This window comes from Cydia amplana, chromosome 9 (genome assembly GCF_948474715.1).
Source record: "Cydia amplana chromosome 9, ilCydAmpl1.1, whole genome shotgun sequence".
Classification (NCBI taxonomy): domain Eukaryota; kingdom Metazoa; phylum Arthropoda; class Insecta; order Lepidoptera; family Tortricidae; genus Cydia; species Cydia amplana.
Genome location: NC_086077.1, coordinates 14,569,702 through 14,596,932, shown reverse-complemented (window position 1 = coordinate 14,596,932; position 27,231 = coordinate 14,569,702). Strand labels below are relative to the sequence as shown.

Sequence of the window (27,231 nt, the reverse complement as noted above, 5' to 3'; positions counted from 1 at the left end):
ATTAAGTGAAACATAAAAAAATCTTAATTAATGATTAAGTACACGGGTAAATGATATTACATACTTATATGGTTTAATTTATTGCCCATATTCGACTTACACACTGTATAATGTCAATGGGACAAAATTCGTTTGCGGGAAATTTCGTAAACGAGTGCATCATTCAAACGTCAATGCACTAAACTAACTTCATCGATAAGCAGCGACAGATTTTAGTTCCAGCAATTGGAAACATCTGTAGCCGACAGTTGAAAAAACCCCGCAGAAGGATTTGACCGTATTGACCTTAGGGCCACTTGCACCATCCCACTAACCCGGGGTTAACCGGTTAAACCGTTAACCCAGTGTCAAATTGTACTGGTAACCATGGTAACTCCAGGTTTAACCGGTTAACCCCGGGTTAGTGAATGTTGCAAGTGACCCTTAGGGTTTTTTGCAGGTTGTTTATCGGCACTGATGTATCATGTGAGATTCCATCCAATAAATATGAGTTTATGGCCCGTCTCGGTTGGTCGTACGGATCGATTAGCCGATAGCAGCTGACGCATAACAATTTATCACCGCCTGGGTGTTCGGTAAGTACCTTGAACTAAAGTATACATTTACATACTAATCAATGGCTTTGAATTTAAGGATACATTCTCCTCCTCAAAATGGAGAACTTTTTTCGTTCTTATTTTTATCAAGAATATATACATTTTCTTTATATAAAAATACATCAAACCGTATTCGTTTATTCCAAAAACCTAAACTTGTATAATCGTCGTGAAATGAAACTTAAAACTGAATTTTCTAACTTGTTATTTAATGTAGTTTTACTTTCAGTAAAGTTTTTTAAGCAAAAGAGTTGTGTTGTATTAAGCAGTTTTACTAAAATTGTAGAATTCAGTGACACCCCTCTAGAATAACAAATGAGTAGGTATTATTACACAAATTTTCAACATTATTTCGCTCGGTAAATCCATTTTCACACTCCGTTACACTTGAGCCCTTAACCTAATGTTACGAGAGTATAAGTAGCTACTGAAGATAAATGAAGGTCATTTTTTTAAAACTTTGACAAAGCAAAAGCTGCTGCCTAAATAAACATATGCACACCATGGGGAAACGTGACATGGGGCGGTGCAGACTCTGTATGGAGGCAGAGGAGACGCCCTTGCACATCCTCGCGGAGTGCCCTTGCCTAATGCGTACTGGTGACTTGATCCTGGGCGGACACACATTGCGCCCGGAGGAGTTAAAGTCTCTCGAGATCAAAAAGATCCTGCAGGTGTTTGAAGTTGCAGGTTTGGATCCAGAGTTGTAGTAGGTGGCGATCACAATAGATCAGGGATGGTCGCAGGCTTTGGAGCCTTATATAGCCCCTAACAACAAGAAGATGAAGAAGAAACAAAAGGGTTGTAGGGTTTTTATTTACTATGGTATATACTAGAACAGCTAAAACTAACGCGGCAGGACCTCATTGAAAGGATTGCGGTTAAAAGTGTCAACTTTCGCTGAGATTTTTGGTCTCATTAGACGACTATGGAAAGGGTTGTGATTTTATCAGTCTATATATGTATGTAGTTGTAAAATATATTCTACACATACCTATGTATATTATAAATGTATTTGTGTATAGTGTTTCGCCCTAGCGTCAAGATTACTAAGCCGACTTTGGTAAATGGGTGTCAATCGATTCGTTTTATGACACAGACTTCGTAACTTTTGTATTGTATTTATAAGTTATATTCGGATGTCGAGATTCTAGAGGTCTTAATAATTGCATACACTGGATTAGATGAAAGCTCTCGCTTGGAAAGTGAAGCTATCAGAATACAGAGGGTAATACAGGATTAAGAAATAAGAACGAAGAGTTGTTGGAATAATTGACTGAGCAAAGAACAGCCTCAAGTCCTTAACAAAGTTGCTTAATGTTTGTGTTTGAAACAATTTTAATCGCACGACTTTGTACGAGTTTGTACCCGCTCACAAGAAATGAAAACGGACACTGATATAATATGTATGAAAATAACTTAACTTGTTTTTTTTTTTAATGAAAAATTAAACTTTATTTAATATACGTACGTACGTTATTGTACAAAAAGTACAAACAAACACACTAAAACTAACTAAAAGATACACATGCACATTACTACCTAACATACTACCCTACTTATACTATCACCCTCATTCCGACCCCCACCCAGCCCAAAAGTGCCAAAGATAATGTTACTTGTAACTACGTACCTTGATTGTACCTACATTAGGAATTAAAGAAATATGTACTAGGTACGTAATTTACGATTGCACGTATGACACAACGCTGCTTTTTTGATGATATATAAGCCGACCATGTCACAACTGAAAACTTTTTAAAACCATAGCTCATATATTAAAGCAACAAAGGGATAATGGGATGAATTAATATGCTTGTAAAATATTTTGCTAGCCACAAATCTCTTAAATACTTTCTCAAAATAAAACAACCTTTTAACAAATTCAAATCTTTTAATAAACACAAATCCATGTTTGTCAAAATCCTTCATTATTTTCATCTAAAGTGCTCAAATCATAGACTAGGAATCCTCTAGACTGAGTTTAGAGCAATTATTTCATGAAACCGATGCTGCCAAAAATACGGGGGTGCGGGGGGACGAGGTGAGCGAATCCCGTGCCGTGATTGGTCCGTTCAAAGACACGGACCAATCACGGCACGGGATTGACTCGAAGATGGAGTAAAACTACCGTATAAGTGGCAGAGGGGATAGCGTTACTATGCTCAGTCTAGAGGGTGTCTTGTCTGTGGCTCAAATCACAAAACTGCCTGTTTGCTATTTAGAGCCACCCTACACTAGCGTCTTTCGAGCGTCGGCGTCTAGTCAGCGCTATGGAAAATGGCGTCGCTGCGCAGTTACGTCAACGTTGCCTCGACGCTCGAGAGACGCTAGTGTGGGGTGGCCCTTAAACAGTCTGAATTTCTACTAGTAATTAGTAGACGCCTCTATTTTCGATAGTCATTACAGAATAATTGGTTTTCTTTGTGATTTGGCGTAATTATTGCAACGTTTCTTTAATTACGCCAACAAAAGAATTCTGAAAAAAAGCCTCAACGTACGCGTAATTTGTTAGGTTTGTGAAAATAGTGTAAGCATTTCGTTCAGTAAAATAATATAGGTAATTATATTTTTAATTGTGATCTTAAGACAACATTTTGTTCTGTTTTTTTAAAGTTATTTTTATTTTTTTGTAATGGTAACTACTTGTTTACAAGAGAGTGTAGGTATTACTTGATTAATTCTTTTAAAACACGAGTTTAAAAAGAAACTTATAAAGAATGTCAGGCCTCTTAATTTAAATATATTATGTCTGGCTCTAGAATAATAATCATATTTTATCGAGAAAACAGAGATGACGTAAATTAATTAGGAATCATGTCAGTTTGTGGAACGCGAGGGCGACGCACTTGGCAGCATCCGGCGAACCGGAAAATCGACCTTAAATAAGGTAACATTCCTAACACTGATTTAAACTTTCACGATTTTTACACATTATTAAACTGTACAACGGGACTTAATCGCGTATCTAAGTTTTAAGATTTACCTCCGACGTTTCGAGGACGGCGTTGTCCCCGTGGTCTCGGAGAAGACTGGCTTAAGTTGACATCAGCATCTTCTCACCGCGCGAGTTTTTCGAACTACCCGCACTTGCTCTTCTTAATCCGCTTGAACGTTTTGCGCACTAGGGATGCCACTCTGTCGACACACCTGTGTCGGTCTGTCGAGACCACGGGGACAACGCCGTCCTCGAAACGTCGGAGGTAAATCTTAAAACTTAGATACGCGTTAAGTCCCGTTGTACAATGTAACATTCCTAGTCGTGTACCACAAAGTTTTAAAATGTTAAAATTCGGGTTTGACTAACTAACTTCCTTGCACCTTACAATTGTTTAAATAAAAAAAAGACAATTCCTTGTTACCCATTTTCCACGCGACAGACTGATACCTACGTGTATCCGGTCCGGTGATCGTGAGTACCAACCCTTATTGAATGGATTCCCGGCTACTGGTGTGAAAACGCCTATCAGGTCGTGTTCCCATTCCCATGTTGGCAAAACATTGTAGCGTGACCTCCAGATCAGTGACAACTATACGTTAGCCAAGAGCGTACTTATACTGGTTTCTCTGAGCCTTACATGAACTTTGAAAGTGTTTGGAACGAAGCCTCAGATCGCGATTTATTGATATTGCCTTCGCCGGATTAAACTTTTTTGAGAATACTTTGTAAACGTGAATATATTGGATTATACCACTCGTATACGAGCTCAGATTATGCACAATATTGGATAATAGTACCTAAGACATATACTCGTATCATGTAAATCCGTGGAATATTTTCTGTGTGATATTGCACTGGGAAATGGCTATTGGATTTGTCTGTCTTTGAACGAATAAAAAATTCATGATACTTATCAGAAACACAGATTTTTCGGTAAAGTGTGTTAATTAAATTAAAAGAAAAACGACACTTCCAAACTATTTATTAAGTATAAATATTTGACTGCAGCACGCATTTTGTCCTGTTTTCGTTCCATTAGAAGAGAAATCTGCATTCGTATAAAAACATTTGTTACATTTAAAATATCTGTCGGCATCAAACTAGAAAATGTATATGAAAATTACTTAAACCTAAATTTACACCTAACTATTTATTTGTACCTAAATTTATCTGAATTTAATGTGAACCTGTCTTTGTACAGTAAAGAGATTTAGGTACTCCTACTTTTACTACTACTGCTTATACTTCGCCATGCTAGTAAACTATTAAGCTGATAAATGTATCAGAAAAGTAATAAGAGCGTTAACTACTTGAACATTTTTAATTAAAAATTTCTGCTCGGAAATTAAAAGCTACCCTCATGAACGCTTCACTTCTATCCTGAGTTAAAAAGTTTCTGTCCATTCTAAAGTTATTGGTTAAAAGATTCACAACTTTACATGAAAAGAAACATCCGTTGTGAAATTTTGAAAAGAAAACAACGAAGCAACATAATAATACTTGTAAAAATAAACTTAAGTATTTTGTTTTATTAATACTATTTTTGCAATAGACGGTGCAGGCCGGAGTTCAGGCAGACCGAAAAGGAGATGGCGGGACGACTTGGACGCATTCTACCCCAAATGGTGGGAAAATGCCGATGACTGGGTCGAGTGGAGAAAACGAGGGGAGGCCTTTGCCCAGCAGTGGGACACCAAAATAGGCTAGAGAAAAAAAAACTATTTTTAACGGTCTCTGATAAACACTTTTCAACAAACAATTTTCAGCCAAAAATAAAAATAACAGTCACCGGCGACAACCTTAATAGAATGTCCTTGTTACGACGCAATTCAGCTACTTATTTTTCATATTTCTCAAATAATTTAAAAGTATTCATAGCCATAAAGTATATTGTCTATTACCGTGTTTTGGGATTTAAACTAATAGCCCATAAATTATGTTGTCTAAGAATCCACGACAAAACAGTCTGTGTTTTTCCCATAAACGACATTCACTCGCGACACAGACGGGTCACGCGAGTTCATCGCTCGCTCATTTGCTACGTACAGTTAATAGATCTAGTCTAGTACTTACAGAAAGTCTAAGTTTAGGCTCTTAAGCTTGGATAGTCTAAGAGAACTACAAAACCGCGTTTTTCCTATGATGTTCGGAGGGCAGACGGGTCACGCGAGCTCAGTGCTGGACAATTTGCTATAGGATTAGGCAATTAGTAGCCACGCTCATTATGACGGCTGCGCCATCCCCGCCGTTTTGTCGACTAAATAACTAGTGTTTAGTTTTAAGTTTATAAAATACATACTTATGTTAGTCTGTAAGGTATTTGTAATATGGGCCTTGTTGCCTGATTTAAATTTCTAAATAAATAATAAATAATGTTTTATTTCCCGGACTGTATGGAAGTTATTCGTGTGGTTTACAACGCAATAAACATGAGTGGATTGTCATGTCTGCTTTATGATCACGACGCGAACGAGGCGGTTACAATTTGCTATAAAACACTGCGTCTTATGTAAGCGAACAACTCGCGAAAGCGGCGGACCCACGGCCACAGTACAAGAACAGTAGTGAATCTTCATAGAAATGTGCCGCTGCCGGCTTGAATGTGTGCGTGCGCGCCGGGCGCCGTGTACGCACACGCTGCCACGCACACATTCGCAAAATATACGGGGGAATACGGTGGCGGCAGTGTGGGCCGTACCGCGACTGTGATCGCGCGCATTCGAGTACGCTCGCATTTGCCTGCTCTTACCGGCCTTAATTTATACCTCATTTATGAATTGATAGAACATTTCATTATATTATATAAATAGAAACCTAGTGCTACTCATAATACGCAAATAATATTTAACTAAAAATAAAAGTGACAAGTTGACAACCCTAAGCGCCAACGCAAGAGTAGGTAAATACCTTACCGAACGGCCTTAGATTCACTACTTTTCTTAGTGTACTGTGCCACGGCGTTCGCGTTCGCAACGAGATCGCCCATCACGTAGGACACTTCTATAGGTATCAAAGGATTGATTCACCCCGCGCCGCACCGCTTCGCTTCGCGTTCGCGTGTTGCCTACGTAGTACGCTGCGTAAATCGCAGATGTGTAGTATTGTTATACAAGGCCACAAAACTAAGGGCCTATTCAACAGTTTACTTATCTATCCTGTTAAGAATCCAGGGCCCAATTCAGATTTAAGTACTTGTCGGTTTTGAACTGGATACGAGAATACAACCTAAACCATCGTCTTGATGATTGGCGCGCATGCACCAATCAGCGTGAGCGATATGCAAGGTTGTATCAAAGTAAGATCAAACCGTAACAAGATGTTAAATCTGAATCGGTCTCCAGCAAGTTGTGTACAGGTATGGAACTGTAAGGAGAAGCCACGTTTCAGATCACGTCATGTACCTTTGCAAGCACCCGTTTACAATCTCGCTAGTTAAATTATATACTGACGGTAGGAAAATTACTATCTAACCTAACCTACGTTAGATTGTAACCTAACGGTTTCACCATCTTACTACCACTATGTTATATAAATATACCGTCAAACATATAGAAGACTTATACGTCTATTAAAGGATTTAACAAATCCACATAATAGCGCAGAGCTAAAAATCTTAACTAAGTACAAGACTGCAGATTTAAAATTAAAATTATCTTAAATCAAAACAAGCTTTCTTTGATTCACAACTATTTTGATGCAAATTTCTGTTTAATAAAATTAAAGTCGGCTCCTATCTTCGTCTCGCTGCCCGAAACCGGCATTGCATCTCATGTATACAGAGTGGATTTATGCAAATGTCGTGGAAAAGTGGCGATCAGGGCCTGCTTCACCATCGCTGAAAAGTTGGAGTGAGAGGAGACAGTATAAGATGACCTCAAGATTTAATGGTATCAGAATTACTTGAAAATTACAACTGTGATAGTTGCACGTTGGAAAAGTTCTCGGAAATTTCAGGATATTATTCCAAAAAATAAAAGTTTTCCATTTTTGAAACGGATATGAATTCGATTCCCATGCAAAAAGATGAGAAAGTTTCCAAATTTTCATATTCAATGTGAAAATTTCAGCATTTTACAAAATTTCCGACGTAACTTCAGCGTTATAAATAGATATGGTGTACTTATTGGGATAATTTCGAATGCAACATTATTATACTAGCAATACTATCATGTTATTCTTGAATCTTGTCACACGAATTTACATGTACGAGTATAACGTTATCTGCCAGTGTGTAAGCACCATAAGAATGCATGAACTTACAACGACAAAAACGTCCTTCTATATACTGATTGCTAAAACCCCATAGTCGGTTAAAAAAGGCCAAACTCAAATCAGATTCAGTTCAAACTGACATCCATGAAACCTGACCAATAGCTGTACAATAAGATCAGTCCGGACCGATCAATATGACCGTGCAATGAGACCGCGGTCCGGATGTAATAACCCTATCTGATCTGACTGAGTGCCCTTCAGCCGTCTTTCAAATAGCGGTCGAGAGGCGTTCCAAGTTTAAAATTCAGATATTGATTTACTTGCGGGTGCATCTTTCGTGTCCTATAATATCTACTACAACACAACATCTACTGAACATCTAGCGACCTTCACCAAGGAGGAGTTTTGGCCCAAGGGTGTCAAGTTTCGGCGGTTCCGCGGCCGGTTCCCTGACACTGCGGGGTTGCGTAATGCATCGCAATCATAATGTGTTTTTTAGTGTTAAAATTATATTTTTATAATATGTATGCTAGTTTTAAGGTATTTATGTATGGGCCACTAGTTGCCTGAAATAAAGATTTCATACATTCATTCAATATTGGTGCGCGCGAGAAATGTCAAATCAAATCAAGTTAGAACTTCTGAAGTTTGAGTGAAGTTCCTAGGACGTTAACTTCCTAAGGGCCACTTGCACCATCCCACTAACCCGGGGTTAACCGGTTAAACCGTTAACCCAGTGTCAAATTGTACTAGTAACCAAGGTAACTCCAGGTTTAACCGGTTAACCCCGGGTTAGTGAATGGTGCAAGTGGCCCTAAGTGATCTTATTGGAAGACTTTCGTTGCAATCTCGTATATTTTAGTGTTGCAGACTGATTCAGAAAGGAAAAATATGTAACTTAAAGAAATGTTACTATGATTTTCATATTTTTAGTTAGATATTTATGAGCTCAGAAAAAAGAAAATCGATTTTTTTGCTGAAAGTCTCATCTGATATAAGATTTTAAAGATCAGAAGGCAGTCAAAATACTCATAAGGTTGAAAGTTGGTTTCAATGAAGAAAACATAATTTATATGTAAAGAAATCTCACCTAAGGGTTGTTCAAAATTATCTGATACTGTTTGCTCATTGGCTCCGGTTGTGTAAACTGAGCATGTAAGCGGTAATAACTAACTATAAATTAAATATTTAAAAACTAAACTAAAATTAAAATAAACCTACTTAAAAAATTAAACGAATACTTACATACATACTATATTATAATATAATTTATAAACTCAGAATAATATACAGATTTATCAAAAATAAGTAATTAGTAGATAAATTAAGCACGAAATCAAGTAGACATAATATTTAATTACAATTCAATTACGTTTCAAGTAATTAACACCCCAAACTCCGAAAACGAACACTTACAAAGTAATTATAGAAAACCCCACAGTTATTCACGAAATTAATTTTTATTTTGACTCATCTCCACTTACCTATAATCAGGGGCGCCATGAACCGAGTGAAAAAGGTCTCGTTCAGCTTGACCCCAAAATAGATGACCTTGGGCGGGTAATTAAAACATTTTTCAGCCCTAACGTGCCGCGTCACCCGTCATATCACTTCAGGGCGTATTTAGGAAAACAAAATAAAGACCCCCTTGAGGTATGGTCTCAATCCCAATCGACATACTGTAAGTAAAACACTCTTAAGAACATTCTATCTAAGTTGCAAAAGTTAATTCAGCTATGCGTGAAAACCTATTTAACCTTCCTAAAAATACTTTTTATACTTTATTAATTTTATACGGTCTGGCTGGTCTATCTTTTAAATTCTGAACAAACTAAACAAGAATAATTATTATAATTAAGAACAAGTCTCTCAAGTTTCTTTTTGTTTAGATTAAGTTTAGCGGGTTAACTAAATAAACTAAACTTTAACATCATAGCATAGGTATAAATTAGATAGCCCTTTCTGAGTCATACATAGTCACCTGTCACCTGCAATAATATACATACCTATATATAATTACATACCTAGGGAGGTGAATGAATGCTCCAGATCGCAGGTGTTTGTGGCCCGAACCGAAGGTAAGGGCCATAAATATGCGATCTGGGGCTTTACGAATTACCGCCCGTGGTTTGTCTGAAGTTTTACGTCTTGCCTTGGCCAGGAAGTGAGATTTTCTCCTCGCGTAGCGGGGAGAAAATCCCACTTACGGGCCTAAGGTGACGTAAAATATCTTCTACAACGAAGCGCGCAAAAATATATGATAGGCTCTTATAGTTATGATTCACACGAACCTGCCGCCAAAAAAAACACTCCCATCATACAATCGAAGTTAAGCTATCATAATTTTAATTTTTAATACGAACTAGAGCGAGCTTAATACCTGGTCAAGCAAATCGTTTCAGTAGAAGAAGGCGGCAAATTTGAAAAATCCTGGGTTAGCTACACTACGTTTGAATTGTTCGAAAATCGCGTGTCATTTATATCTTATCTGTGGAACTGTTTTGTTTACATTTCGTCGTTGTTCGATACATTGCTGCTTTTTGTGCGTTTCGGAGTAAGTAGTAACTTTAGTTCATACTTTAGTAACTTTATTATGCTTTACATTGCTACTGACATATCCGGCTTGACAGACTATAGTTCCTTAGTAATAATGAATGAATGAATGAATGAAATCGTTTATTTCAGGCAACTAGTGGCCCATACATAAATACCTTAAAACTAGCATACATATTATAAAAATAATAATAATAATAATAATAATCACCACGTTTGCCTATGAATAGACGCAATCTAGCGCTAATGGGAGCCCTAAATGCTTTACTAGAGCCATATCTACGGACTAGTAAAGATTTAGATGATACGCACGCGATCATGTATTGCGGAGCCATCGCGGCGTGCCGTGTTGCACGAGTCAAGTTTCCGGACTCTGAACGTGCACCTAGGACCGCCGGAGGTGCCCCCGCATGGCAAATACGGATCGAGCGACGTATCAGCTCCTTTAGGACTCTTATCGCAAAGCTGATCTGCTTCAGGGGGGGGCAACAATCGCCCCCGAGTAATGCGCTTTGTAAACCAGGCGTTTGCGGGGACGGATATCAGGCCCCGCGACTACATGGCCAACGTTATGGAGCGCATCGACTTTCTAAAGCAGAAAGTCTATGCATGGGCAAACCGTATTCGCCGCTACAGAGAGCGTGTGGATCGATTCCAGCAGAATCGTCTTTTCCAGAGTGACCAAAGGAAGGTGTACCGAAAGTGGGAGGAAACCAACCTTCGTGAGTCCGACACGCGGCCGCCGGATCCTACTGTCATGACTTCTGGCGTAGCATCTGGTCGGTGCCTGTCGGACACACCGAGGGGGGTTGGATGAATGTTGTCGAGCGTGAGTGCGAGTCCATCGAACCTATGGGGGTAGTCACTATCACCCCCGATGACGTAAGATGTGCCATCCGCACGGCACAGAACTGGAAAAGTCCTGGGCCGGATGGATTGCACAACTTCTGGTTGGGTCCCGTGGTACTAAAGAGCTCCTCCTCATAGACATGACCATTTGCCAACAAATCCGGCGGAACAAGGAGGCCCTCTCAGCCGCTTGGATTGACTACAAGAAGGCCTATGATTCGGTGCCTCATTCATGGCTGGGGAGGGTCTTAGAGCTGTATAAAGTTGATGCAGCTTTGAGAGCCTTTCTAAGCGCGTGTATGAGACAGTGGTCACAGTGGACCACAGTCCTTCGTCAACCAGGAGGCGGGGATGACCGCCCTGGCCCGCAGGATTTCATAAGGATTGAGCGAGGAATATTTCAGGGTGATAGTCTGAGTCCCCTATGGTTCTGCCTAGCTCTGAATCCCCTCAGCACCCTGCTGAAGGATTTGGGACTAGGTTGCCGGCTTCGGAGAGAGGGTGAAGTCATTTCTCACCTTCTGTACATGGATGACCTCAAATTATTTGCACCAAATAACCAAGACTTGACGGAGCTACTGAAAACCACCGAAGTCTTCAGTAGTGCCATCAACATGGAGTTTGGTGTCGATAAATGTGCGGTTATGCATGTACAGCGGGGGAGGGTTGTAAATTCAACAAATTTATAACCTTCTGAGACAATGTCTTTCAGATCTATCTCTGAATCAGAAACCTATAAATACCTTGGTATGTCACAGTCGTTGGGTATTGAGGACGAGGGTATTAGACGGTCGGTGAAGGAGCGCTTTTTCAGTCGGCTCACAAAAGTTCTTAACAGTCTTTTGTCAGGAGGCAACAAAGTGCGCGCCTTCAACGCCTGGGTAATGCCCCTACTCACATACTCCTTTGGCATACTAAGGTGGACTCAGACCGAGCTGGACGCCCTGGATCGGAGGGTCCGATCACTGCTCACCGCGCATCGCATGCTACACCCACGCTCGTCAGTTATGAGATTGTACATCCCACGGAAATGTGGAGGCCGAGGCTTCCTAAACGCCAAGGATCTCCACAACCGCGAGGTGTACAATCTCAGGAATTATTTCCTTAACAACCAGTGTGGGATGCATCGTGATGTGGTGGCAGTAGACAGGAACCTCACGCCGCTCTCCTTGGCAAACGAGAACTGGCGCAAACCTGTGGTACTAAGTACTGCGGATCGCAAGACGGCATGGGAGAGTAAGGTGCTACACGGGCGGTTCTACAAGGCCCTCACGGGACCCGATGTGGACCTGCTCGCGTCGGTGAACTGGTTACGATTCGGGGATCTCTTCGGAGAAACCGAGGGTTTTGCCTGTGCAATTGCGGACGAAGTAATGATGACGAACAACTATCGGAAATATATCCTGAAGGACGGTACGGTCGACATTTGTCGGGCATGCCGCCGTCCCGGAGAGTCACTCAGGCATATCATTTCCGGTTGTTCTCATCTTGCTAACGGCGAGTACTTGCACAGACATAATCTCGTAGCCAGGATTATTCACCAGCTGCTTGCTCTTCTATACGGTCTTGTGGACCGCGAAGTACCGTACTACAAGTATTCACCTGTGCCAGTTCTCGAGAATGGTCGTGCCACGCTCTATTGGGATCGATCGATCTATTGTAGCCAATAAGCCTGACATTCAGTGGCGGATTTCCCATAAGGCACAGTAGGCTCGAGCCTAGGGCGGCGAGATATTAGGGGCGGCAAATTGTGACAAAAAATTCGCTGATTATAACAAGAAATAATTCAAAATTAGGCAACGAATTCTCAAAAAAAGGTACCCATAGAGGGAAATGCTTGGAAGTCTTGGAACACAATTTTGGGCTTCGTAACTTTGTTTGAACTAGTTAGGAGGTGAACATATCAAAAGTCCCCGGCCGTAGCCCTTGCTGAGCCGGGGAAAGAGGGGGGTTTGAAGGTCCCATTTTTCGGTTTTTCGCTTATATCTCGGAAACTATGCGTTCTAACGACAAGCATGATCATTATACAAAATGAAACCTGATTAAATTTGCTACAAATTTTACTCAGTCAAGTTTTTCGATATCTTGAGGGCCCTCTACACTTGTGCGCGAATCGCGTCGCGAAGCCCCGAACGCGAGTGTGGCGTCGATTTCCCAGTGGCTCTTGAAATATTGCATTAAATTTTCTTCAATAATATTGACGAGGAAAGGAACCCGAAAAATTTTAACAGTCTATTACTGATCATATTAAATGACTAAAATGTCCTTTCAACTTCTCTGGAATTCGCTGGAGGCCAAAATAAGGAAAAAAAATGTTATATGAGTGTTTATAGGTGAATTTTGGCAAAAACAAAAAGATTTTCTTATGTTTCTTTTTAGATTTTTTGAATGTTTTTGTACATAAAAAGTAAGTGTTATTGGTAAAACTGTCACTTAAAATGAATAAGTATTTCCTTTTTTTCGTAAAACCTATTTTTTTGCAAAGCGTTACTACTTTCTGACATTTATCAATAAGGATAATATGTAGACTACGTCGCATAGTGGCAACATCGCCACCGTAAATGCATTTTAGATGTTTTGTTTTTTAATTGGTAATAATTCTGAAACTAGGCGAGTTCCAGAAAAGTTTATAGGACATTTTAGTCTTTAAATTAAATATGATCAGCGGCGATATCATGGTCGCATTTTTATCACTTGTCATGTTATGCGCCACTTTCGCAATTACATACTTGTTAGAACGTGACAGGCATGATATCATAAAAAACCGACCATCTTAGCCCTACAGGAATACACTGTTAAAATCTTATAGGTTGTACGTAGTTGTACCGTAAATATTTACATATTATGTATTGAAGGAAATCTAATCAAAAAAAATATCTTTATTTCGGAAAATTAAAAATTCCATACAATATTGTTAGTAATACATTACAGCTACATGTTAGTAAGTACAATAAAATTAATCATTAACATAACACAACATTTTGACAATGAGATCAAGATTTATAATAAAATTAAAATTAATTGGAATCATGAATATGTAATAAATAAGTAAAATAAAATTGACTAGAATTGAATGTTTAATCCAAAATTACAGAGAGCGGATTTCTCAAAAACTAAACAAAATACCTATCGAAAAACTCGACTGACTCGACGAATAAAACTTGTAGCAAATTTAATTAGCTTTGATTTTGTATAATGAATTTGTCACAAGGACGCATAGTTACTGAGATATAATAAGCATAAACCCGAAAAATGGGACCTTCAACCAAACCCTCCTACCCCCGCTCAAGGGGACTTTTGATATGTTAACCTCCTAACGAGTCCAAATAGAGTTACTAAGTTAAAAATGTGTCCCAAGCATTTCCCTCTACACATTTTCGTCGCCTGACCTAAATGTAGTCAATATGATGGGTGCTGATGCTGAGAAAGAGGCGGCTACAAGGCCTGGAGCCTAGGGCGGCAAAGACTGCAAATCCGCCACTGCTGACATTGTGATAATAGATCGAGCGCAACGCCGGGCCGTGCTCGTTGACATCACCATCCCCCATGATGAGAATCTCGTGAAAGCCGAGAAGGACAAGTCCAGTAAGTACCTAGACTTGGCTCACAAGATAACCGCCATGTGGGATGTTGATTCGACGATCATTGTCCCGATAGTTGTTTCAGCGAACGGTCTAATAGCGAAGAGTCTCGACCAACATCTTGAGAGACTCTCGCTAGGTGGTTGGATCAAGGGCCGGATGCAGAAGGCGGTGATCTTGGACACGGCGCGGATAGTCCGCCGGTTCCTCTCTCTGCGGCCCTGACCACCGGTAGCTTGGGCCCTGCCCCGCTGCCGGCGGCATTCTAGGTTAGGTTTTTTATAATGTGTTTATATGTTTTTTTTTTTATTGTTTTGTAAGTGTTTTTATATTTTACTTTTATATTCATATTATAAAAACCCTAACTTAAGAGAAAAGATAAATAAAGAGATAATAATAATGAAATACATACCTACACAACGTTCGTAATCGAACAATTTTGTTAATTCAATATTAGTATATATTGCCACAAACCACGTACCAGATTTAATTTAAACGAAAGCCTACAACAATTAATTATCACTATAATCATTAATCAGTCTGCGTACTTACTACACTTGCGTTAGTTGAATTACTTTATTATAGCTGGTCAAGCAAATCTTGTCAGTAAAAAAAGGCGCGAAATTCAAATTTTCTATGGGACGATATCCCTTCGCGCCTAATTTTTTCAAATTTGCCGCCTTTTTCTAGTATAGTAGTATAGTAGCGTGGCCGCATGCCTTATCTATGCTATGCCCAACTTTTTATGCCAATTTAGTCTATTAGTCTAGTCTGTTAGTTTATGCCAGGGATCGGTAAACATTTGAAGAGAAGCCGACCATAATATATCGGAAAATCATTAGTTTCAAGAATGTCAAAGCGCCACAAAAGTTGATTTGACTGGTTTAAGTCCGCTAAGTGTTAATTAATTGTTTTTTTTAAGGGTCCCAATAGTAGATCGATAAGCCCCGTCGCTAGCGAACCAACCCCTGTAGGGCTATGATGGCCGGCTCTTTATCATTTGTCACCATGGCTGTCACGTTCTAACAAATATGTAAGTGCGAAAGTGACGCATAGCATGACAGATGATAAGAATACGACCATGATAGCTGGTCTGGATGCAAATATGGCTTGCGTGAATTTGATAAAAATCTGTTGTGAACACATTTGAATGACTCCTAGTGCCACAGAATAAGTAATAGTGGTACTATAGCGTACATACTTTTACCGCCTTTTTCATAAAATGTTGTAACCTTTTACAAATCTCTTAAATTTCGTCTCTTTCTAACAAACAGAAATGTCAAGATGACGGTTAGGGACCAACGATTATCAACGATTTGTTAGATTTCTCAAACGGTTACATATGAATAACGCCATTAGGGTTTATCAATAAGTGATAGAGTTAGACCAAGATAAGTCTGCAACGATTTTGATTGCACACGCAGTGCAAGTGTTATTTTTAACGTCAAACTTCTCAGAAATAATGACATATAAATAACACTTGCACTGCTTGTGCTATCAAAATTGTTACAGACTTTTCTTATTCTAACTTTATTATCACTCGGGTAAAATACCACCAAATAAATATATGTGTTGAATAGAGGATAAGATTATCTAAGCACTAATTGTAAGTTTCTCTACGGCCGATATGGCGTAACTGTGCCAGGTTACGATGATATAATTGCGCCTCGAACTTCCATCCAACTTTTGAAGTGCTCAGTAAATATGTACTTTCCTATTTAATACCAAGATATCTTTTTACAAAGTAATTTTTGTTCCACGAAGATGTTACAAAGTTAGCGTCCTCGTAAACATTTTTAGGATCGACTTTGCTGTGTCCTTAGAAAACCTAAAGGCTGATAAGATGTAGGTACTTAGATCCACATCCATCTAAAGTATCTAAACTGAGACGAAAGACAATAAAGTTTGGATCGGAGTCCAGAGTCTCATCTATGGAGGCAGAGGACAATCAAGTTTATCGGTTATATAAAAAATAGGTACGAAATATGAAACGAAATGATAAGACAAAGAGACAGATTCCGATTTAATAATTCGTTACAGTTTCCGTATTTTGATACGACATTTAATCGCTCGCCCTGATTGGTGCATGCCAATCACCAAGAGGGTCGTCAAGGTCGTGTCAAAACCAGTTTAAGACCATGACAAATTGTTAAATTAGAATCGACCTCAAAGAAAACATTTAATCCATTAATGGCCCGGGGCCGGCTGAAGCAAGCAAGGCTGCACTACATTAGGTTTAATGCTCCAAAGATTAGAACATGCAAGTCATCGTGATAAATCTGCTTACGGCGTATTTATTGCACAAGGACCTTGAACAACTGCGAAAAGGTGACTGACAAGCGGAATAAACTCACGTGTAGATCTAGATCCCGATATTCAGAAAGAGTACAAAGTTTCCAAAAAATATATTAAGAAATAGTACCCTATTGTCTTAATTTGTATGCAAGCCTGTCTGTGCGAGAGTTAAGCTTTTTCTCCAGTAAATCCCCTGAGCGAAGAAAGTTTTAGAACTCTTACCACCTGCCACAAGCCGATTCAGGTCATAGCCTAGATAAAAACGGGATATAAGATATAATCCTATTTACTCAGAACCCCACAACCTCTACAGGCACGACCCTTGCTGCTATGGAATTAAGGCTAAGTTTGCTGGATTTTAAATCGTTAGACGGTACGGTACGGTTTTTATAGCAGATACAGAATAGCTTATCGACTTAGAAAATCTTGTGCCTTTTATACTCTTGTTGACTGGACTGGGATGTCGTGGGCAAGTCGAGCGAAAGTGTGCCCGCGACATAGAAATCTAGTTAACGGCAAAGCAATTGCGGCTAGGTACGTTGGCGAGAAATGGAAAAAAAACTGTTGGAAATATTGTTTTCCGATAAAAATCCAATATCAGACAACCAATAGTTACCTAGGCATAGTATCAGGACGTATTGTTAAGAATAAGAAATTTTCGTCTCCCGTTAAACGTTTACAAAATAAATGCCAAAAATAAAACTGTAAAACGTATAGGAGATAAATACATACACACTGTTATTTACTCACGTTATAAGCAATTAGTCATATTTACAAGAGTAAGAGCCATGGGGTATATGAACAGAAACCGTAAAAACGACATTGATTTACAATGCTGCTAACCCCAGCCGAGACATCAGTGTCTGATAAGCTCATTCTTCAGGGCGCCATAAATTTATGCCTATCTTTCGACCTAGGTGACATTTGCGATGGCATCGCTGAATTTGAATTTTAGATGCATTTTTAGTGCCCGTAATGTCGGTTACCTATAGTCTATAGTTAGTCTAGACACGTAAAGGCCAATTCTAGAATGTAACCATTTCTAATGATAGTTCACAAGGGGCTTTCAGAAAAAAATGTACCATTTCCTATAGTTCGATGAAACGTACTTTTGGGATATTTTGACTTCAGAGTCACGAAGATTATTAAATTAGGAAAAGAAAAAATTGACCACAATTTTTCATTCAACATTTTGGTGTCAGTTTCGTGACGGTCCATACAAAATGTTTCTGAAAATGTGTCACAAAACTGTAAATTTTTTCGTGTGATTCGAAATAACCCATTTCGAAAAAAAGTAAATTGTACACATTTTCTGAATTTGTTCTAAATTTCAGCGCGGTTTTGGTTGTGGTGGTTTACCTAGTTGTTACCTACCTGTCGGTATATTATAACAGACTATTTTACACATGTCACCGTAAAATTGTAAACACTCATCAGTTTACAATCTCGCAAGTTAAATTATATTTAAACTGACGGCAGGGAGATTACAAACTAACCTTACCTACTTTAGATTGTAAACTAAGTGTAAGGCCTGAGTGGACGCTCAAAGCGGAGAGTTCGGCGGGGCGTGCAGCGTGGCGTCGGGCTCACAAGTAATTTGAGCACCGCTCCTATACGTTTGCATTTGTTTAACATGCACGCCGCACGCCCCGCCCCGCTGCACGCCCAACTCGAGCGTCCACTCAGGCCTTACACTAACGGGTGCACAGTCACGGTGTCATATAGGTAACGTAGGTGATATTAGTCAATAATTTTTAGAATTTCCAAACAGTTCGTATCTTCAGGGAAATTCATTTAACTAGAGCGAAGCTTGGCTCCAAATCAATTAAACCAACAGACTCTTCAATTAAATGCATGAATACTGGATGGCGATATTGCAAATGGAGCTCGAACAATTACTCCGAATGAAATGCGATTTGTAGGCTCTTGCCAAAAGCTTATTTTATTAGACTTTCTACTGCCTACCTAGGTATTATAATATAACTTACCATAACAATTATATTTGGTGTTATATTTTATGAAAAAATATCACGAGCCAAATTGTCTTAATTTGTATCACTGGCTCAAAAGTTTCATTATGTATGCCATTATAAAAATGAGGGGCTTTTTATCAAATAAATAATGAAAGTGAAGTACTATTGTATTATGTTTTTCTAGTTATAGATTATACTTTACATGACATGCTATTTCATACAAAAAGGTCCAATCCGTCACAATTTTTGGGTACCAAAAAACGAGACAACGAAAAGAAAGTTTGACCCAACTACCGGACAAGTACGGACTAAAGCCACATTGCCTTATTAGAGACCAATATTCCAAATAAAGAGGCATTTAAAAAAAGTTATCATTGTTAGCATAATACCATAATTTGAGCAAAATACGATATTTTTTACCGAATGATTCGATAGTTATGTACTAACTACCAATTAATAATGTTTTTGAGCTTTCATTGAGGAAATTATATATGATTTGGGTAGGTACAGGTAGTTGCACTTAGTGGTAGTAAATATCAATACTACCAATGTTACTTATGTATATTATAAAATATTGAATTCCGAAAAAATATCGTTTTGATCATTTATGTTTTACCTGCTTCTGTAATTGATGTACTTACCTGTAAAAAATAAAATTGCATTATTAGTTATTAACTTTTGACTAATAATTCTAAGTAAATAATTGATTCAATTATATTTTCCAACTTATCCTATAATCGTGTGACGACAATTACAATATAATTTAAAAAAAATAGAACCTACTTGAAAATACTGTACTCTTTTGATACAATTGCCATCAGATATATCGGAGCGCCCGAGGTGCTCAAAATATCTAAACACACACTTTAACGCCTTGACAATAGAAGCGTGTTCAGATATTTGTGAGCACCTTGGCCGCTCCGATATATCTGATGGCGTCTTAACAAGAAAAATGGAAATAAAGAGTAAGTGGTTTAAACATAGCTATTCATTCAAACTACATATATCGTTCTTTTTTAGTTAGACCTCAGTTCCGTATATTTAACTTCATAGATTTGTTTCTAAGCGTAGTTAAGGCGCCGCTAACGAGCGACAACATTGTTAGTGCCAAACCAAAAATTATTATAACTAAAGTGACATCTAAGTAATGGTAGTAATAAGTAATAAACTAATATAGAAGAAGAATAAAGAATCTTTAAAAATGCTTCTCAGCTTTAAGTAGCTACATAGTGCCCCCGTGGTGCCCCCATACATTAAAGTGGAGGTTTTTCTTGACTAAAATTTGACCTTTAAAATTGTATTCAGTGTAATAACGTCTCAAAAGACAACTGCAAGAAAATAAAATTTGATTTTAATTTTTCATAACTTATCTAGTTATCTCTTTGCTTCCAGTGAAGGAAAATGACTAGATAAAACAAAAAGATGATAAAAAGCATAGATAAGACTAGATTCTATAATATTATTAATCTAGCTCTGACTTCAGTCAATATTTGCATTAAGATATTAAAAGCTTGCTTTATTGAAAGACTTAATGCTCTGAAGGAGCTTTACATCTCGAGTTTATTAATTTACCACAAATTAAACTGATTAAAACAAATAATTACAATATGAAGTTTAAATGAACGCCAACCCGTAAATTAAACAAAATTTGGCAATATTTACTGCCAAATTGTTTGGAACATTATTGTATACGTATTTATATTCATTCATAGAGAAAAAAGTACTTTTAAACTTATTTATTTATGTATGGTTGTATGGTATATTGTAGAATAATTTTTGGTACAAGCTTTTATCGCTGACTGTACTTTTCTTACGTCAGACAACTAATACTCATCGAGACAATTCTAAAAACCCCTAACACAATTAGGTTGCGTTGTTTCATCACAGAGTTCCTATGGCCACCTCCTGTCTCCATCATCAGATCAGTTCGACAGTACCATATTATTGTATTGTCATCAGAACTATATACAGCTGCCAATTTTCATGACGCTACGATCCTTGGAAGATGGTTAAATTAGTTACCTTAGATTCCATTACATAGTTACATACAGATCGACCTAATAAAAGCTTGGTAAAAACAAACTTCTGTGGCGTGGAACGTAAAAATTGATGACGTTGCAATTTCATTACTGTTGAACCTACTTAACTGAACCTTAATTCATTTCCATTTTAGATTTCTTAGTGTAACGAAAATAATTATGCATAATATGATTAACATCCGTTTTACAAAGGATTGGATAGTATGTATGTACATTGTATGATGGTATGTATACAAGTAAGGATTAATAAATAAATAAATTAGAGTAGGTCTTATTTAAATAAAAAATTTGTTGATTTATTAATTAATCGTAATAGTAGTAGATACTTATTAAAATCCTTGTACAATGTAAAATCCAGTGTAATAATATCTGGGGGCACGGTAGTACCCCCGCCAAGACGAGCAAAGCGAAGCGCAAGGGCACTACCTACCTTTTCTCGAAGCGCTTCGTCGTTTTTTTGAATCCTCTTAACTTGGGTTTGGATTATACCAGATAAACAAAACTCTCGGGATATGATGTCAATAGTGGACTTATTAAGCATAAAAAATTTCAATTGCATAGCTCTTATACTTTGGATTTTATTAATGTCTAAAAAACCCCGATTTCGTCACTGACTCATTCACTCATTCACTCACTGTTGATCATCAAAACCTCTAGGGTACTTCCTGAAGTCCTAGGAAGCTGAAATTTGGTATGTGAGATAGTATTAGTCCATAAACAACAAAACAATTCAAAAACTTGAAATTATTAGCCCCTAAGGGGGTGAAAAGGGGGGTGGAATTTTGTATGGGAAATCGATAACCGCGGAACCGATTTCGTTGAAATTTGGTATGTAGATAGTTTTTGTTATGGGGAAGGATATAAAATATTTTCAACCCCAAAATCACCCCGTTAGGGTGAAAAGGGGTGGAAAAAGGCATTAGGGGAAAAAGGGGGTTGAAGTTTGTATGGGGAATCAGTAAAAAGCAGATTGTATATAAAAGATGCCCCCCAAGTTTACGTATTTCAGGATTTTTAATAGTAAATCACCCGCTAGCTTCTAACTCTACAGGCCCTACCTTCACAGACTCTACACCTTAGTCAAAATATATGTGGCTTGGCCGTTTCATTATTACAAGAACTATTTTATAATATAAAATAATGAATAGTGAATACATATTTCACCTTACGCCCATGTGACGAAGCGGTCAAGCCACATATTTTGACTAAGGTGTAGAGTCTGTGAAGGTAGGGCCTGTAGAGTTAGAAGCTTGGCTCTACATCTACAAGATATCTGATAACTTATTGTCAGTGCGAGCCTTATGGTTTCGTCTTGGCAACAATTTACATGAAAATGTTTTTGGTGGGATATAACTTACTCAAAAATTTGTCCCATAGTTCTTAACTTCTTAATTCGCTGACATAAGAGCTATGGGACATATTTTTGAGTATGATGTGTGCACCCATATTTTTACAATTGACATACGTACTATCTATGAAGAATCACTTCCTACACGCACACCAAATTAAGTAGGTAATCAATAATTAAGAAACCAACACATTTATCGTAACAGTAGGTAATTGATTCAACCACTAATTCTGGCTTATGAGATTTATTACCACATTTACCTCTATTGCTACCTTACCCGACCAACTGACAAACTAACACCACACTTAAATAGTTCTCACTAAGGTCTATTATTCTATGCGCACGTGGTACAGTCGCCATCAGATATATAGGAGCGGCCAAAGTGATCACCAATATCTGAACACACCTCTATTGTCAAGGCGTTAAAGTGCGCATTCAGATATTTTTTAGCACCTCGGCAGCTCCGATATATCTGACGGCGATTCGGTAAATTACGCAACAATCATTCTTATGTGTAAGAAATAACGGCTAATATTGTTTGTAGACTGACTTTGTGGACGTTTTCGAGGGAAAATGAAGCGAGAATCGTCACGCCGAGGGATTAAGGTAGGAGGAAGTTGGTGTATAGTTGATGGAACATATTAATTCATTGGAGTATTTGTTTTACTGCAAACATAAATATTCAAGGGACCGAGATTACGCTAGGCTTTATTGTATATTGTATCACTTGGACAGTTTTTTTTTTCACATTGGCTTTTATGACGTAATTTTATGTTATGACCTGGTTATGACACATATATTAGAAATATGTTAGTAGAGTGTTATAGAATTTTATACGTAAATTTAAAAATACTAACACCTGCGACGCACGCTATAAGAGAATTGACGTCTCATTTTCGAAGAAATAAGAGTTAGTTTTACTACACCAAAAATACTACAATAAGTTATAACTATTAAAAAACACTTTTGAATGTCTTTTCATCTAAAAACAATCGCTTCCATATATAGGTCAATTATTCTGCCTATACTTAGGTGTACCTTTTTAGTTATAGTAGCCATTGGAAAACTCATACAATTGCAAAAAAATCCCGATTCTAATTGGTTTTCCAATGCATTTTACAGCTTTTATACTTAGAGGCAGTATGTCATCCAGAGCGGACATCCGTAACAGAAAAAATAAACAATAATTTCCTGCAGGCCTATTATGGATGGTTTTATCCACATGACCAAATATCTGTCACTTTTTAACAGAGCGCAACTGAAAGTGACGGATACCGTTTTATCACGTTGTCACGTAGACAAAAACGACCATCATAGCCGTACTGGATTTAAACTCCTGTCATGCTTCATCAAAATCACGCAGCAATACCCACATTCCAATTCCAACCGCGTCTAATTCTAATAAGGTATACAATTAAACCAATTATCATGTCACGTCGCTTGACGGACAACCAGCATATCAGGGGATGACGGAACGTCGAATTAGCGCAGGCAACCCGCACCTGGTACACGGTTTGATTTAATTACTTTACGGTGTGATTTCCTTTAAAAGGTGATTTGATTTAAAATTGTCTTCGGTTACCGCGACCGTTACAAATAAATAAATAAACTCTGTACGTTTTGAATCCTTTACAGATTTCGTGGTCAACGAGAGAACGCTGTAAAGGGTTGGAAATGTATGTAGGGATGTATTTTATATTAATTATACGCGATATAATCCGTTTACATTTTATTTTATGATTTGTTAGTTTTTAAATTTCCTACTTTAAAAAAATTACTAATTAATTTCTTTGTTTTGCTACGACCCAATTAAAATTGATGCAATGTTCCACATTGATAATGCATGTATAAAAGCAAAATTAAATTCAAATTAAAATGAACCACAACTAGCTACTCTCAAAGCCGCAACTTTCGCACTAATGCACATTATGCACCAGATGCACTTCAATGGCGTCGAAATCCTGAACAGTCCGCAGTTGCCCGAAGTTGTCCGACGGCAACCGAAATGACGAAGGTTTACCGGCGAAGTTAGATGAAAATACTTTCACAATTAACAACCCCTTTCAAGTCGCGGACTTTCTGAAAAAAGAAAGCTATTAACTTTGTTGGAATCTTAGTCGTATGATTATGTTTTACTTTGTATTTATAGGCCACCAAACGAAGGAATTACAGCGGAAATAATACATGTGTAAGCCAATTTTAGCATGGGTGTATGTAATGATGTATTAAATAAGATACTAAAAGTACCGGGGGATGGGGGTGAAGCTAACGGGTAGGGGGGGGGGGGTTTAAGGTCCCTTTTTATAGTTTTTCGTAAATAACTCTTAAACGGTGGCCCGTAATATTGATTCTAGCGCAATAGTGTACTAAATATTTTTTGTAGAAAATTTTATGTAGATTACTTATGTGAAAGAATATTACAACATTTTTTGCTACGGGCCACCGTTTAAGAGTTATTTACGAAAAACTATAAAAAGGGACCTTAAACTGCAGTTTCTATGGGGTTTTCCAAAAAAGGAGTGTTTTTAAAGGGTCGGTAACGCACATGTTACATACAGGCGTCTATATTACGCTACGACTGCTTACCATCAGCCACTACCTATACCTGCGGGCTCAGCACGGTTCCATTTTTATCGACTATCACTATGCCCGTCACTTTCGCACTTACATACTTGTTAAAACGTGACAGGCATGGTGATAAACGATAAAAATGCGACCGTGCTACTAGGGCTACTTGGCACCGACGTGATATAAAAAAAAATACATCATGTATTCTTTCTTACCTACTATACAAGATTTGTCACACCACTCCATAATACTGATAAAACATGTTAGTCGTAAACTGCCCTTAATGTAACCGCGAGGGGGTGCAAACTGCACGTCGTAAATGCGATTGGTTAATGCGCTTCTATAAAATATTAACGACTCGACCCGGATGTCGCAGAGATTCATGAGGTGAAGATTACAATGTGTTTACACTTTACGAGATAATACTTTTTTAGGGTTATTGACATAATCAAATTTAAACAACCCAAATGAATACCTGTAGAAGACCATAAGATAAGATAAAGATAAGATAAAAGATAGTTTATTCAAGTAAGCATAATTACAATGCGCTTATGAACGTCAAATAAAGTTACACCGGCTCCAACCCTACACCTCTGCCCAGAGAAGATTTAAATCCCCCCTCAATTGGAGGAGGGTATTCCAATATGGGACCGGCAACAAACACGGCGGGACACATTTTCTAAAAAAAATACATCTTATAATTAACATGCATTACGAGAAAATAAGGAAAAAAAATACATAACAACACACTTATTCTGAAATTGAAGTCAAATTTGCTCCGGATCGTACCTGGTCCAACAGATCTCTTTGGCAATTCAACGGATGCGTCATGGTGTGCGTCCGGGGTACCATAGCCGATTCAGATTTAACAACTTGTTACGGTTGTGAACTGGTTTTGATACGACCATGACAATTATCTTGGTGATTGACTCGGGCATATCACGCAAGACTTTCACTCTATTTCGCAACCAGCGTGAGTGATGTTCAAGATCGTATCAAAATAATCGAAACCGCAACATGTTGTTAAATCTGAATTGGACTCCTCGAATATAATTCCCATGAAGTCAGAATTCTTGGAACATTTACCAGCGGTTAAAAGGTTGCTGAACAACATACCAGTATGTTACTCAAGCCTGTAAACGTTTAAGTTATGCAGATTAAACCGAGACCACGTCTTAGAGGGGTTTCAAGTTTGGACAAGTGGCATAGTTCATAAATGAAAATAATCGGTATAGAAGGGGACGCATTCTTAACCAATTTTGAAGTGGCATCCGGCATAGTTCAGAAATGTAAAATAATCGGTATAGAAGGGAAAGAATTAACGGGCGAGTGTTGAGAAAATGACATAGATTTATAAGTTCTAAAGCCCACTCTCGAGCATACAAAATCTGCAACGACAATGTTAATGCCGACATTTCCCTTCGCGTTATTTCCCTTCTAAGTCACATTCCAGAGCCCGTTAGTCATCCAGGTAATGTAACGTTGTTATAATCACACGGACATTGTGCTTCGCATGACGACGAGCTAGGCTTCCGAAATTTTAATGCTGCAGGTACGCATGCAACCAACTTTCGCTTCATCATTCTTATTTATAAAACCAAGTCACACAAGTATTTTGAGCAGAGAATGCTTGACTTTTAAGCATTCTTTGCTCAAAATCCTCCTACAAAAGGACCGGATTCCGTTCCGTGTTTTGGCGGAAATTAAAAAGGTGCCAAAGACTCACTCCAAATACCTGCCTTCCTTTCGTAGAAGAACGTAAGTACGGATAATTTCCGAGCAAGAATCGTCATTTTGTGTGAACAGCGTGGGTGTGAGAGCCCTCATTTCCGTCTCACAAAGGTGCGCAGTTATGTCAGATATTTATTTAGGCGTATTGAATCTTGGAGGGGCTGGACTAAGGGAAAAAATGGCGGCGATTAGAAGTCGAAAAATAGATAAATACAGTTAAGTGGCCTGGTACACTGTACAGTCGAGTTCACAAACATTTTTTCAAGCCAACGTTCCAAATATATATAGCAACACACAGTGCACGTATAGTGCATTATGTATTAAGAGCGGTAAACAAGAATTTCTGAACGAATTTGAATTGAAGCCCGAAGCCGAAGCGAGGGCTTAGGTAATTAACAAGAGTTCTTAATTCCTGTACAGCCCGTGGCACACAGGTTTATAATCACACTTGTGAGGGAAAAAAAGGGAAATAAATAAAAATTCTTCTTCCTTAGTCTATCTATTAAGTAGTCATTTTCCGGATTTAGAATAGGTATTAACAAATG

At 38.2% G+C, this 27,231-nt stretch overlaps 1 protein-coding gene across 1 annotated transcript in view; it reads left to right on the top strand.

Moving 5' to 3' along the window:
* Positions 1-1,594: 1,594 nt before the first annotated feature.
* LOC134651191 (alpha-(1,3)-fucosyltransferase 10) overlaps positions 1,595-27,231 on the top strand; it is a 155,633-nt gene continuing 129,996 nt past the window's right edge. The window contains exon 1 of the mRNA XM_063506243.1: positions 1,595-1,607. The gene's annotated coding sequence lies outside the window, so the exon portion shown is untranslated. The remainder of the gene's footprint in view (positions 1,608-27,231) is intronic.